We start from the raw sequence: 15624 nt of genomic DNA on the forward strand, positions 1-15624 counted from the left end.
GCAATTTCACATTTGAATTCCTTTAGAACTCTTAGTTGGATACCATCTGGCCCTGGCAATTTGTTAATTTTTAGTTTTTCAAGACAGTTTTATATATCCTCTCTCGTCACCTCAAATTGGCCCAATTCTTCAGCCTCCAAACCTTTTAAGCTCAGGTTCGGAGTGGTCAGTATTCTTTGCCATGAAGACAGATGCAAAGAACTCATTCAGTTTCTCTACAGCCTCCTTATCCTCCATAATAATTTCTTTAACGTCTGTATCATTTAAGGGTCCAACTGCCTCCCTGGCAGGTTTTCTGCTTCTGGAAGATGTTTTTGTTATTCCCCTTGACACTTCTAGCTATATGTTCTTCAAACTCTTTTTGCATCCCTTATTGTCTCCTTGCATTTCTTTTGCCAGAGTTTATGTTCCTTTCTATTCTCCTCATTTGGGCAGAACTTCCATTTTCTGAAGGAAGTAATCTTTCCTTTTATAGCTTCCCAGACTCTACTTGTTAGCCATGCTGGCGTCCTCCTAATTTTAGGAACATAGAAAGCTGCCATATACTGAGTCAGACCATAGGTACATCTAGCTCAGTATTGTCTACACAGACTGACAGTGGCTTCTCCAAGGTTGCAGGCAGGAATCTCTCTCATCCATGTCTTGGAGATGCCAGGTAGAGAACTTGGAACCTTCTGCTCTTCCCAGAGTGGCTCCACCTGAACTTCTATTTTTGTGGTTTTGAGTAAGTTCCATACTTTTGGAGTGATTTTACCCTCCTGACTTTCCCTTTCAGCTTCCTTTTTACCAGTCCCCTCATTTTTGAGGTTTCATCTTCTGAAGTCCAACACATCTGTGTTGGACTTCCTTGGCAATGCTCCACTTGCATGTAAGCTGCAGAACAGTCCTTTTCTTCACTGAAGCAGAAAGATCATGGGTCTAGTCCCATAAAGGCCAGTACCCAACAGAATATGACAGCTGATGCAATACACCAGCCAAATGTGAAAATGCAAACTGTCGTACTGGTTTATTGTCTTTACATGCCAGAAGTAAGCCAGTCACCTGTTATCTGTGTCATCATTGAGCATCACCCATCATCTTCTCCCTGGGCTCATTAAAAAATAATTTACCGAGATTTATTCATAACGGAACAGCTTGAGGAACACGTGGGCATTTTCAGCTTTAAATTAATCAATCTTGGTTTTTGTTTTTGTTTTTTTAAACTGATTTAAGCAAGCTTTGTTCCAAACAAAGGACAAATACACTTTCTTCTTTTCACCTTGCAAAAAACAAAAATCAGCTAGAACAATAAGGCACTGTATGTAAAGTCCCCCAAGCACTCTAAAGCACTATATAAAAGCTAAACATTATTATTACCTAAAACACCTAGGAGAGTGAATTTCAATGAATAAATTCAAAACTGTTTCCCCACTACTAATCACAACAATTAGGACATCCCCTGCATTTATGAAACCATGTCATAAAATAATTGTGAATGTACACAAGGCTCAACACCACATTAAGAGTAATCATTCTGAAAAACACAATTTTAATATTCCCATTTCACCTAATATATGTGACAAAACAGCCATAATTTCTTATCTTCAACCCTGCATGAATAATCATTTTTATACATAATTTAGATTATCCCATACTCATGCAGCTAGGAAGAAATTTATGCTTTCTGAAACTCATTTATGCTTGAATAAGACACTATTTTATATGGATATAAAAATGAGGCATATACTCAATCAGGTCAATAGCCACATTCTGTATGATAAGTGTTCACTGTGACCAGTCTCAATTATCTTTCCCCAGCCCACCAACTGAGAAGCTAATAGCTGAAGGTCGGATTCGGACATAACGGGCAACTGGAGGCAGAGCAATCAGGGGCTCCCAAACCTGAACATCCGAAGGCGGGAAACTGCAGTTCAGACCCTAACACAAACCGAGGGTTCACTCATCAAACTCCAATTTTAACCCTTGATCCAACTACAGGTTACTCACCTGTAATGTTGGTTCTTCTAGTGGCCATCTGTCCTTTTACACTAATGGGCTATGCGCCTGCGCAGAGACCTCATCAGAATCTAACAAGCTCAATTCTCCTGCTTTGGGCGGGAACTCCACCCCCAGCCGCTATATGCGGCTGCGCCACTCCTCATCCCCTCAGTCACGGATTCCAGCTTCAGTGAACCCAGTGGGGAGAATGAGAGGACGTATAAAAGGACAGATGACCACTAGAAGAACCAACGTTACAGGTGAGTAGCCTGTAGTTCTTCGACGTGGTCTCTGTCCTTTACACAAATGGGTGCATAACAAGCTAACACCCAAGGAGGAGGAAAGACACAGAACAATCATGTAATCTGCCAGGAAAACTTCTTTATTTCAGAACCATTACATTAACTGAAAATGGACTGCAGTGCACTCCTGCCAAATACAGCATCATTTCGAGCACTAACATCAATCGCATAATGGTGAATGAATGAATGGAGCAAAGCCCAAGTAGCTGCCTGACAGATAGAGTCCAACAGGACAGTTCGATAGAAGGCCACAGACCAAACTGAGTGTGCTTAACTGTAGCAGGCAACTGTTTGTGAGCCAACTGATAACAGAGTTCAATTGTGGAAACTATCCAATGGAATAAGGACTGGACTGAAACCTGAAGACCTTTACGTGACCCATCATACAGGAAAAATAAGGAGGGAGTTTTTCTCCACTCCACAAGATCTTTGACAATGCTCTTCAGACATCCAAACAGTGCAACCTCCACTCCACATCTGAGGAAGGATTTGGAAAAAATACTGGAAAGGTGAGCAGTGAGGAACAGTGAAACATGGACACCACCTTGAGCAGAAACTGTATATCAGGTCTAAGAACTGAAGGTATGGTTGGTCAACCCTCAGTGCCCTCAACTTGCTCACACTCCTAGCAGAGGTCACAGCCACTAAGAAGGCAACCTTCCAGGTCAGAAGCCATGGATCAATGGATGCCAGTGGCTCAAAGGGCAGCCGCAGCAAACCCGCCAACACCGCAGAGAGATCCCAGGCCGGAGCCATTACTGGGTCATCTGGAAACATGTGGGACAGGCCCTTTAGAAAACTCTTTACCACCAGGTCCTTAAACCATGAAGCCCGGTCTGTAGGGGAACATGCCACAACAGCAGCCAAATACACCTTAACTGAGGAGAGTTACAACCCTGACTTCTTAAGAGTCAACAGATAATTGTATATATCCTGCAAAGAAGGGTTACAGGCATCAAACCCATGCAATGAAGCAAAGGAACAGAAACGAGTCCATTTATTATTGTACACCTTCCGAGTAGACTGCTTATGACAAGCCACCAGATCCTCCCTTAGCCTCAAGGGAAAGCTGGTGGGACCTTCCACGCCATCAGATGGAGGGGCTGATGGTCCAGATGGAGTACTCTCCTTCACTCTTGGGACAGCAGGTCGGGAAGCACCAGTAGGCATATCCATTTGGCTGCCACACGTCTCAAGAATGGAAAACAAGGCCCCTGGGGCCACCATGAGGCAATCAGGATTGCCCTGGCCAAATCCCCCTTCAGTTTGCACAGGACCCTTGGCAAGAGGGGAAGCGGGGCAATATAGTAGAGGCACTTTCTAAGAGAGGACGAAGGCATCCCCCAGAGACCTTTCGCCTTTCCCTCCCCTGGAGCAGTACCTGGCATATTGTGCATTGTCCCGGGAAGCAAAAAGGTCCAGTGTCAGAACTCCCCATTTGACAAATATGCCCCTGAGAACTCCCCTATTCAATTCCCACTCATGGGAAACCACTGCCATCCTACTCAGGGAATCTGCCTGAACATTTAGGGAGCCCTCTATGTGAACAATGTGTGGCAGTACTCCATGCACTACGCACCACTGCCAAAGGTCTAGAAACAGAAAGAGGAGGCTCCTGGAAGACGTGCCACCCTGCCGATTGACATAGGCTTTCGTTGTTGTATTTTCTGTCTGTGTTGTCACAGCCTGACCTTGGAGGCCCGGCAAAAACCCTTTGAGGGCATTGAAAATCGCCAACAGCTCCAAATAGTTGATGTGATGAGACCTCTCCCTTGGGGTCCAATGACCACTCAGTCGAAACCCTTGCAGATGCACTCCCCACCCGAGCTCCGAAGCATCTGTAGTGACCACCAAACGGGGGCTGGGAAACTGGAAGGGAGCACTGACCCTCAGATGACAGGACTCAATCCACCACCCTGCCGCCATTCGTACCTCATGAGGGAATACACACTTTATATGGCCCAGATCCCACAGGGAATTGAACACGTCCAAGAATCACCTCTGGATGACGGGTATCCGGAGGCGCACTAGGGGCAGCACATAAGTAATGGCCGTTATGTGGCCCAGCAGGTGCTGCACTGATCTCATGGATTGCAGGCTTCCCGCAAGGAAGGTCATGGCCAACATCCTGAGTACCTCTATGCAGGCCTCTGGCAAGAAAACCTTTTCCAGGTCATATCGAATATGAGCCCCACGAACCGAATCCAACGGACCGGTTCCAACTGTGACTTTTTGAAGTGTATCTGAAACCCCAGGTCCTGTAGGGTATCTTTGACCAAATCCAGCACCCTCAGGACCTCCTGCCTGGTGCTTGCCAGGATCAGCCAATCATCTAAATAAGGCAGCACTTGTAGCCCCTTCTCCTGCAGGAACGCCACCACCGGGGCCAGACATTTTGTAAATACACTCGATGCTGTTGTAGGCCTTCCCTTTTATATGAAAGCGCAGGAAGCGCCGATGTTGTGGGTGAATAGACACATGGTTAAATGCATCTTTTAAGTCTAGAGAGATCATCCACATACCCCTTTCTAGGAGAGTCATAATAGTGGGCACGGACAACATACGAAACTTTCTGTTCACAAGATATCTGTTCAAGGCCTTGAGGTCTAGTATTGGATGCCTGCCGCTGTCCAGCTTCAATATGATAAAGTACCGGGAATAAAACCCCAGGCTGTCCAGATTGGTGACTTCCTCAATAGTATCCTTTGATAGGAACTCGGCGACCTCCTGGTCCAACTCCCGAGTGTACAGGGTAGTCACCACTCCGGACACGGGTAGTGTACCTATAAACTCCAGGGTGTACCCCACATTCATTACTGAAAAGAAAAACTGGTCTGTACTTACCTTGTCCCAGTTCTCTGAAAATGGGGCCAGGCAGATCTGGAAGCGCCCCGAGTCATTGCTTCTTTGGGTACGGTCCCAGACGCTGCTTCTGGACCTGCTCCTTGCTGGGCTGGGAGCCTGGCTTGAATCGGGGCTGGAATTTGTTGTTCTGAAAGGAATGCCCAGAAGGTGAACCCATGCTGAGCAGGGGCTCTCTGAAGTTGGTAAGGTGACCATTTGTGACCAACTTCTGTGGCTTAGAGTTCGAGGGCACGTAGGACATTGAACGAGCCATACTTCTCAACTTCTGCACTTTTTGCAGAGTTTCATCTGTCTGCTCAGCAAACAGACTGGATCCTTCAAAAGGCAAGTCCTCCACTCTTGCTTGGGTCTCATAGTTTAAAGAAGGCCTTCGCAGGATCCCTCTTGTCCTGCTGTAGGAGGTCAAGAAATGGGCTCACTTTCTCCCAGAGGAAGAGATTATAACACACATTGTAGGCTTGATAGTTAGCCACATGCAGATGGAGGGCGGAAGCAGAATAAAGTCTTCTCCCGAAATAGTCCAATTTCTGGCCCTCCTTGTCACCAGGAACCGACTGGCTATGACCCCTGGACCTCTCTAATGACACTTCCACCACAATAGAGCTGGTGCTGGGTGGTTCTTCAGGAACACCATGTCATCCTGCGCCTGCACCCGGTAGAAGTGTTCCAGGCCCGGCTGGGTTGGAAGAGGGTAGCTGGCTTCTTCCAGTGACCTTTCATAACCCCAAGCAAGACCAAGTTGAGTGGTAAAGCAGCCGGTGCCTTAGCCTCTGAGTCAATCAAGTTGAATAACGAATCCAGCTATCCTTCTGCTGGGTACAAAGGTTGACTCCCAGAGCCGATGCCATGCGGACCACATAAGCTGAGTAGAGCTTGAGATCTTCTGATGGGGAGACTGGCTTCGAATCCGACTGGATATCAAGTGGTGATGATCCGCGCGAAGCACAGCCTAATCCCTGAGAACTGTTATCACTCTCCCCATGTTTCCAGGGGAAACAAAGAGTCCTGAGCATTCAGAGTCAAAGCCCCAGGTGAAAGCACCTTGGCCGGGGCCGCATCCAGTACCGAGGTTGGCAATTCTGCCGGTGGAGCCGGAGATGGGTTTGCAACCTGCTGCAAATCTTGACCCGCAGTAGGTAAATTGAGTTCCTCAGCCCAGTTCCTTGGAGAGCGATGTGGAGAATGGGAGCGCAGCCTCCCTTCAGAGTGTGACGGAGGTCAATGCCAACTCCTAGCCACACTGTAAGATTCTTATGGGGGGACCTCCGTGTGACGGGGTCCATACCGAGGCCTGCCATAATCAGGGTACACCCCTCGATAGTCTCCAGGGTATCGATTGTAGGAATTCATGTCTCGGTGCCAAGAGTTATAAATCGGTTCCATTGCCACTAAGGAAGAACGGTGGTCCGTCACCCAGTACCAATCCGAGTACATAGACTCACAATGGTCCCAATGCCTATAATCGGCCGAGCATTCTTCAGATACCCAGCGATCAGCACGATCCCGACCAGCAGCATAGCCCATGCACTCCCGGTTGGGTGATCAACAGTCAGGGAAAACGCCCCCTCTGTCCAACGAAGCGTAGCCCCATTCTTCAGATGCCACCGAACGCTCCAGGCTGGAATGAACCCTAGAAGGCCCCAAGTTCACACAGTCCTTCACCGGTGAGCGTGATCGAACCGTGACCATTGACCTCAGCGCTGCACTATCCCGGTCCCCTTTAGACTTCTTCACCGCTGGGAGCTCAGGAGGAAGAGCGGACAAAGCCGACCACTTCTTTGGTACTGGGGAAAGATGTTGCCCCGCTGGCAGGTCACGATGCACTTTAGACTTTTTCTTCTTCTTTTTGGGTACCGAAGTCCCCGAAACCGGAGATGACTTCAGGACCGGGACCGTAGGACTATGCAGATGGCACTCCACCACCACAGGCTCAATTGCAGCCATCAAAGGAGGTACAGTAGAAGGAGTCGATACCAGTACCGAGGTAGCACTCACGGCCTCCACCGTTGCTGGTGTCGGGCACTCCAATGACAAAACCATTTTTGCTGCGCGTTTTAAAGACAAGCCTTCTGAAGATCAGAGAGCCAGATCCCATAGGACTGCGCTCAAGTGAGAAGCTCTATTTTTGCAAGCCTGTTTCATGAATTTCTGACAATGCAGACCGGTCTCAACTACATGGGCTTCCCCCAAACACAAAAGTCACTCAGCGTGAGTATCAGGGGAAGGGATTTTGGATCCTCACTGAACACACTTCTTGAAGTTGGTAGTGCCTGGCATGCACACCAAAGGCCTGCAGGCCACCACGCTCTGTCCCATCCGGGATCGGTGCCCAAAGAAAACCGAGAAACAAAAAATGCCAAAGAAAAAAGCTAACTATGTGAAAAATGCAAATAAAATAAACAAGAAGGAAAGAAGCAAGGAGAAACCAGCAAGGGAAAGAACTTTTCTACTCACCGTCGAGCTGAAGACTCCACGATGTGCACTGAAGCGCGGACGATGAAAGACTGAGGGGATGAGGAGTGGCACAGCTGCATATAGTGGCTGGGGGTGAAGTTCCCACCCAAAACAGGAGAACTGAGCTTGTTAGATTCCGACAAGGTCTCTGTGCAGGCGCATAGCCCATTTGTGTAAAAGGCAGAGACCATGTCGAAGAAATTCAGTAATGGAGCAGCCTTCCCTGGGACCGGAGTTCAGGGAAAGAAGCTCCTCCCTCTCTCCATCTGATTAGCTGCCACTGCTGTCCATCAATCAAAGGAGGAAGCCCAGCAGCCAGTAACCCTTCCTCTCTGCAGTCTCACAGTCTACAGAGAGGAGGCCATCACTTACATCCAAATTCAAACAGGTAAGCGCGTGGGGGAGGGGAATGGAACTGTATGTCCATTGGACCTTCAGTTCTGTGTGATGTCCAAATGGGGCTAAAGAATCTTGTGTCTGAACACAGAATGCAGAGAACATCTGCTCTACTGACAATTCTGTTTAGTGGGTAACAATTGTACTGTTGAAAGTTGTTACCCCACTTTTCCCCAAATATTCCACAAATGAAATAACCAATTGATTGACAATGGCTTAGGCTCTCAAGTCTAGAGTCTGTGGTTCAAAGTCCCTTTTTTACAAAAAGGTTGAAATCATTGAAGTGTAATTTCCATCTTTGGCTTTGACATAAACCTTGCATGAACTTTAGACAAAGAAACAGCTATGAAATCCACCAACCCCATATGTATCAACTATATATTCTCTTATAAATATTGTCTAGTTAACTAAGTTTTAGAACTTAGTTAACTAGGCAAGTTTACTCCACAACTCTACTCAACTCTATTGCCTTATTTGCTCTGTCCCAACCTCTGGAACTGTTGTATAGCAATTCATCCTCTCTCCCTCACCCATTCATCAAGATACTGCACACAGCGGTCACCATCTAGACACTAATCACACCAAGAACTGCTTAAGAAGGTGGCTATGTGTGCATGAAATCCATGACCTGGTACCAGAGGAGTACATATTCATCTTCCTCCTTATAAGCAGATAACTGATCTGCATTAAACTTGGCAAAGGCTAATGTAACCCTTTGTCTGCTCATGTTCCATCATCTGAACTCCAAAAAGGAATTAATTCATTCCTTACAAGCATTCATAGCCTTCTTGTTGCTGGGAAGCCACTCAAATTCCCCTAACCTACAGAGAAAAATAACCTCAAAGCCAGAGTACACTTTTCAGTACCTCAGTGCATTACTTTATCAAGAATAGGCCTTCTTGTTTAGGACACAGCTGTAACGTAAAAGAAAATCTGTGGTCAAAGGTAGTACAATTTCAATACGACAACATATTTCAAGTGGGTAATACATGATATAGGTGAGAGTTATGGGAAAGGAGATAACACAGATCTTATTTTGAAAGTATGCTGAATATTCAAACTGAACATAAATTTCAGGGAGACCCTTGCAATAAATGTTATATACTGCTAAACACAATGACTCTTTGGTGTGTAATGAATCCTCATATGGATTCATTATGAGGAAAAGTCATAACACACCAAAGAGTCTAAATGTTTCAAAAATTCCTTTTCAAAAAACTGAGTATCTCACAGGCTTGCTGGTTGGAGGGCAGTTAGCACCCAATGTGACCTATCCCCCAACCTACTTTTGACCACCTTGGTGCAACCCACGGTGAGTATTGAGGCTGCTTCAAATCCCCATTATTCCCTATGGCAGAAATACACAAAATCAAAAAACCCTAAAAGATCCTTTAAAAAAATATATCAACCAAGTGTTCCACCATCTTGAAATTTGGGTGGTAGGTGGCACTCATGGGGCCCTACCCACCACCCTACTTTGGTGCCCCCTGGACTTCTAAAAATGGGTCAAATTTATTCAAATCAAATATAATCCAACTCAAATAGATTTGAGTTTGTAGATTCAAGTTCAAATTGAATTGCAAAAATTGATTCATGCACATCTCTACAATTGTCCCTTCGAGTTCAATAGAACTTACTTTAGAAAATTATGCCTGAAATTGCAGTCTTAAATTTAAATATATTAAAAGCCCCTCCTCCTAGAGGGCATTCGCTTTTGTACAGTGTAACTGCACTTTTTAAGTTCTATCAGTCATACACATTGATCATGCAGACATGACCTGTGAAATTTTTTCACAATTGTGTATTTTGCATTCTGCCACTGAATAAAAGAAGAGGCAAGGAGAAGGTTCTTCAGCTACATTCTGAAAAAAGCTAGTGAGATTACCATGTGTTAACGTTCATGTATGTCTCTAATAACTGATACAAACCATATTCACAGCATATGGGGGAGTTCAGCAGACCCCAAAAAGGGTAACTTATGCCTAAACTCCATGTTGTTTCTAGATGGCAGCCATGTAGGCAACATCCCTTTGTAACTCTTGCTTTGACAGTCAGATGTAAACCAAAAGAACAGCACATGCAGGGGGATGGAATAAGAGTAACCATGTTAAAAGAAGTGGATGGGCAGCTCCATTGGTTCTGCTTAGAACTACTTGGGGTTTATCTCCTTCAACCCTCTCATTCCCACTCCACCAATGCTTCCTTGTCCAATCTAGTTAAATAGATCTGTGTGCAGAAGCAGCCTTTCATGTTCATATTCTTACTGAATAAGGAACTGTAAAATTAGATACACATCAAAATACACATCTCACTAGAATTTTAACACACACTTCACACACATTCCAATGAACATCCCAGTGTGGATGAAGATAAATATTGCCTTGAATGTAACACAGTTCAATTTTCTTTTTAAAGTAATGCATATATCTATCTATCTATGCACACCAGCCCACATGTTGTGCAGGCTTACACCAGCATTTTTTATCGCCTCACACTGCTGTGGGCATCTAAGAAAGCACTGGCAATCTTGCACCAGAGTGCAAATGCATAAGTACCCCAAGTTGCACATCCACACTTTATTTCCAATATGAGTTGTGTTCCCAATGTAAGTTGTACTCCAGAAGTGCCAGTACACAACTTTACGTATTTGCATATTTGCCCTCTTGAGCAGGATTACAAGCACTTTGTTAGATACCCACAGTAGCATGGGCGAATCAGAAACACAGTAGTGATGTGCCCGGACCGGTCCAGAGGCCATTCTACAGGCCTCCAGACCAGTCTGGACACTGGAGGTTCAGGTTTGGATGGTTTGGGGTGGGGGGGTTATTTAAGGGCGGGGGAGGGTTTACGTACCCCTCCCACGCTTTCCAACTCTGGCGGCCGTATTTCTTTTAGCAATGGGGTGGCAAGATACCTCCCTGCCACCCCTTCCCCTGCTTGGCTGCGCGTGCACCCTTATTTCTTTTAGCAATCAGCATTCCTAAACGCCGTTGGCTCTCAGATCCCCCGCCACGCGTGTTCTCTAGATGTCTGAGGCTGCCTGCTGCAGCTGGATAAACGAGGGATTCTGTCAAATCTCCCTGCCGCCCCCTCCCCAGACGTCGCTGCAAAAGGCTTTAAGAAGTCTTTTGCCTACTGCCCCCTCCCCGACATCCCTGCAAAAGGCTTTACGAAACCTTTTGCCTGCCGCCCCCTCCCCGATGTCGCTGCAAACGGCTTTAAGAAGCCTTTTGCCTGCCGCCCCCTCTCCAAACGTAACTGCTTCGAAGGGGAGGGGGCGGCAGGCAAAAGGCTTCTTAAAGCCTTTTGCAGCTACGTTCGGGGAGGGGGTGGCAGGCAAAAGGTTTCTTAAAGCCTTTTGCAGCGACGTCTGGGGAGGGGGCGACAGGGAGATTTGATAGAATCCCTCGTTTATCCAGCCACAGCAGGCAGCCTCAGACATCTCGAGAACACGTGTGGTGGGGGATCCAAGAGCCAATGGCGTTTAGCAACGCTGATTGCTAAAAGAAATAAGGGGGCATGCGCAGCCAAGCGGGGGAAGGGGCAGCAGGGAGGTATCCTGCCGCCCCATTGCTAAAAGAAATACGGCCGCCGAAGTTGGAAAGCTCGAGAGAGGTAAGTTAATCCTCCCCCGCCCTTAAAGGAACCCCCCACACCAGTGCTGGACCGCAGCTCCAGGGTTCTATGCACACCCCTAAAACACAAGCCTGTGCAACATGTGAGCCACTGAGATTGAGCCTATAACAAGGGAGACATTCCCTGTTGCAGTTTAAAGTGGTGTACACATCCTGTGGTGTGATGTGGTGTACACATCCTCTGAGGACAGTTGTTCCTCTCACTGTCCTTTAATCTGTGGGTGGGGGGGATTCCCAGAAAAAGAAAACAACCAACAAGATACTTGCCATTTTTACCAGGTGAATGTTTAGAAGGCTAAGTTCCAACTGGCTGCCAGATGGAAACAAAAGAAACTTCTAACAAATGATGATCCAATAATGTGTGGTAAATATTAATAATGCACAAGATTTCATCTCAAATCAAGGTCACTTGAAATCCTGGGTACTCAGCCACTTTTTCAGACCAAAGGTTTCCATTCCTTAAATATACAAATATCTTGATATCTGCTTGTGAACGTCTGCTTAGAGTTAGTCCATTTCATTATTAAAGGTATTAAAGGTAAGTTGTGCCATCGAGTCAGTCGACTCCTGGTGACCACAGAGCCATGTGGTTTTCTTTGGTAGAATACAAGAGGGGTTTACCATTGCCATCTCCCACGCAGTATGAGATTATGCCTTTCAGGATCTTCTTATATCACTGCTGCCCAATACAGGTGTTTCCCATAGTCTGGGAAACATTCCCATAGTCTGGGACACATACCAGTGGGGATTCAAACCAGCAGCCTCTTGCTCCTTAGGCAAGTTAATTCCCCGCTGTGCCATTAGGTGGCTTAGTAAATCTAATATGCTTAGTGCTAGGTAAATGGAGCTATCTTGTTTCACCGATAACCTGGGTAGTTTTTCCTCCTACCTTCCACACAATTGAAAATTAGGAGCACTGACAGCACCTGGGTAGAACACAGTTTTTGATTGTGTGAATGACCTCAGTGTGTCCCTGGGCTATTGCACTGAAAAAGCTCTGTTAACTGAATGCTTCTCCATGCCAGAGAATTCCCTTTGTAAAGAAATCTAGATGTCAGGGATAAGGTTTGGAGTTTAGCTTTTTCCTGGCAACCTCCTCCCCACCTCTTTTTTAAACATTTGCCTAGCAGAAATATTTTCACGCTCCAAGGAGTATTCTATCATGTGAACCTTTACCTATAGCCTGAAGTGCTACTGTCAAGACCCAGATTTACTACTATAAACTAGGCCTGTGTCTGACAGCAAAGAAAGAAACTGAGGTTATGTCCTTGATGCCTGAGACTCCATCTCAGTAGGTGGCTGTTCTGCTCCAATTCCCTAGATAAAATTTAGACCTGTGGACAGCAGTCTTCATTCCTATTCTGTTCTAGCAGAACACTCACAGTACAGATTCTGAAGTAATCAACAGAAAATGTTCAGCTGGGAGCTACAAAGCCTAAACGTTACATTAGAGCTAAATTGAGATAAACCATATAGTTATATAGATATTATTACAGAGTTCCTACCAAACTAGAGATAATCCATAAATTGTTGGATCATGCTTGAAGACAAAATTGTCTCCAACCAATTCAAATAGAAAAACAATATTGCCTAGATTTCGAAGAGCTTTGCAATGCAGCTGAGGTGATTTTGTATGCAAGGCAGGAGTAGAAACCAGTTAGCTGTGCATGGTATCTTGAGTCTTCATATTCTTTTCCATATTCTGCTCAGGCTGTTTGTGCAATTATATTTATTAAGTTTATACACACTATCCTATCATCCAGTTTAATCTGATTAAGTGGACCTACTGTAACCGATACATCCCTCTCTTCACCCTTTATGTGATTTATATAGCAGCTTTCCCTATTGCTTGCGGGGGGGGGGGCAAAGAGCTTTCATTGTTTGCATGCCACTAGATACTAAGAGCATGGAAACACAAACTAAAGACTCTGTCAAGTATACAAGCTACAGTGGAGCAGAAACCATCCAAAATTAAGTATCTGCTTAACTTTCTTCCTGTAAAATCGAAAGATATTTTAATTTAAAGTACTTAATTTTTTATTCTGCTCTTTGTTTCTACTATATCCCTCCAGTGGCTGTTGCTGGTGCCAATCATTTTTCTTTTTTAGACTGTGAGCCCTTTGGGGACAGGGAGCCATTTCATTTATTTATAATCTATGTAAACTGTTTGGGGAACTTTTGTTGAAAAGCAGTATTCATCATCTTTGTCTTCATATACAAATTGGTCATCAGGACCTCACAATGTATTCTAGTGACAGAAACATCTTTATGCCACTGAGCTGCCTGGCTCGCAAGGGCTTCCCTGCCTACTTCAGTCTCATCAGAGTTCTGAAATAGGAATAATGGGCATAATCTATTTCATTTCAAGCACATGGTTAAATATATACATTTTCATTTATCTAAACCACTCTGATCCAGTTTTGGAAGAGCAGTATATCAATCAATCAATCAATCAATCAATCAAATCAAATGGGATTCAAGCCACACAGTTTTCTCTGAATTTTCCCCAGTATTTTCAGTAGTAGAAATATTAGGGTAAATGGATTAGAAATGGCTCATTCTCTTTATCCTTTTGAGTGACCAAACTGAAAAAACCACTTGATAGAAACTTGTCAATGTCATGTGCTGGGAACAAATAAAAATGGCTATCGGCCTCTGTAGCAGTCCAGTGTTCCTGTTAAGAGTTACAGATGCCTTGGTACATTGTTGTGGCTGCTTGTCAATCCATACAGCATTGTTGATAGCTGGGATGAATGGCATATGCCAGAAACAAGAAACCTAAACTATCACTATAACAGTATGGTACATAGGAGACTCAGTAATTCAACCATTGGGTACATGGTGGCTTAACCTGTGCTGGGCCCTATCCACCCCCAGCACAGTACCTCCAGTGACTGTTGCTGGTGTCTATCTTATGTTTCTTTTTAGATTGTGAGCCCTTTCGGGACAGGGATCCATCTAATTTATTTATTATTTCTCTATGTAAACCGCCCTGAGCCATTTTTGGAAAGGCAGTATAGAAATCAAATGAATGAATGAATGAATGAATGAATAAAAACTAAATAGACCTGTTTTTAACTCTACTCTGATAACTTTTCAGCCTTTTTAGTGTTATTTTACTCTTTTGAGCTTTACCAAAATGCTTTGATTTTACCACTCCAGAATGTTAATTCATCTTCAGCCTTTACCTCCTGACTCACAACAAAGAATGGTTTCGATCCCAATGTGGCCTCTCACCATGTTCCACTGTTGACTATGTTTAGAATCATTTAGACTTTAATATTTATTTAACATACTTGTATACCGTCCACTACCAAAGTTTCTAGGCGATTAATATTAGCTAACTCACTTGAAAGAACAGTATGCATGCCAGTATATTCATCATATAACCATAAACAAATCCTACCTAGAACTCTAGACCCTATTGTACTATGTTATCTTATTTTAGGTTGCTAATTTAGAAAGTGATCACATATGTAAGTGTTCTTCCCAAAAGCAAAATGTCTTGTTCTGAGAAAAGTAAGCCTTGTAAATGTAGTTTGAGAGTATTCATGTGACCTATCAAATATTTCCTCCATCAGTTTGACCACAAAAAGTATTTGCTGGCTCATTATGCTAGTTATTTCTTTAATCTAAAATAAGTTAATGGCCACAGCCTAGCAAAACATAAAATCTCATCAATGTCATAAATCATTTGAACAGATCAAAGCAAATACTAACATATTACACATTCCTCTTTCAGCAAAAGTATTATACATGAGCACTAATTAGAAAATGGCAGGTAGAGTTATAGGTACCGAGAAAGTACGAAAGAAATTCACATTTTCAGCAAGTGGAATGATCACTAACATCTTGATTAAGTTGTTCCCTGGAAAATCTAATGAGACCAACTATTTTATAGTATAACGAGTAACATGCATTTTACTTTACAAATACTCAGCACACAATAGTTCAAAATATGAAAAAGACTGCACTTGGATTCTTTAAGAAGATCA

At 44.4% G+C, this 15624-nt stretch overlaps 1 protein-coding gene across 1 annotated transcript in view; it reads right to left on the reverse strand.

Annotated features, from left to right (window-relative positions):
* PIGK (phosphatidylinositol glycan anchor biosynthesis class K) overlaps window positions 1-15624 on the reverse strand; it is a 216104-nt gene that overhangs the window by 108655 nt on the left and 91825 nt on the right. The gene's annotated exons all lie outside the window — the stretch shown is intronic.

Source organism: Hemicordylus capensis, chromosome 4 (assembly GCF_027244095.1).
Source record: "Hemicordylus capensis ecotype Gifberg chromosome 4, rHemCap1.1.pri, whole genome shotgun sequence".
Taxonomy (NCBI): Eukaryota; Metazoa; Chordata; class Lepidosauria; order Squamata; family Cordylidae; genus Hemicordylus; species Hemicordylus capensis.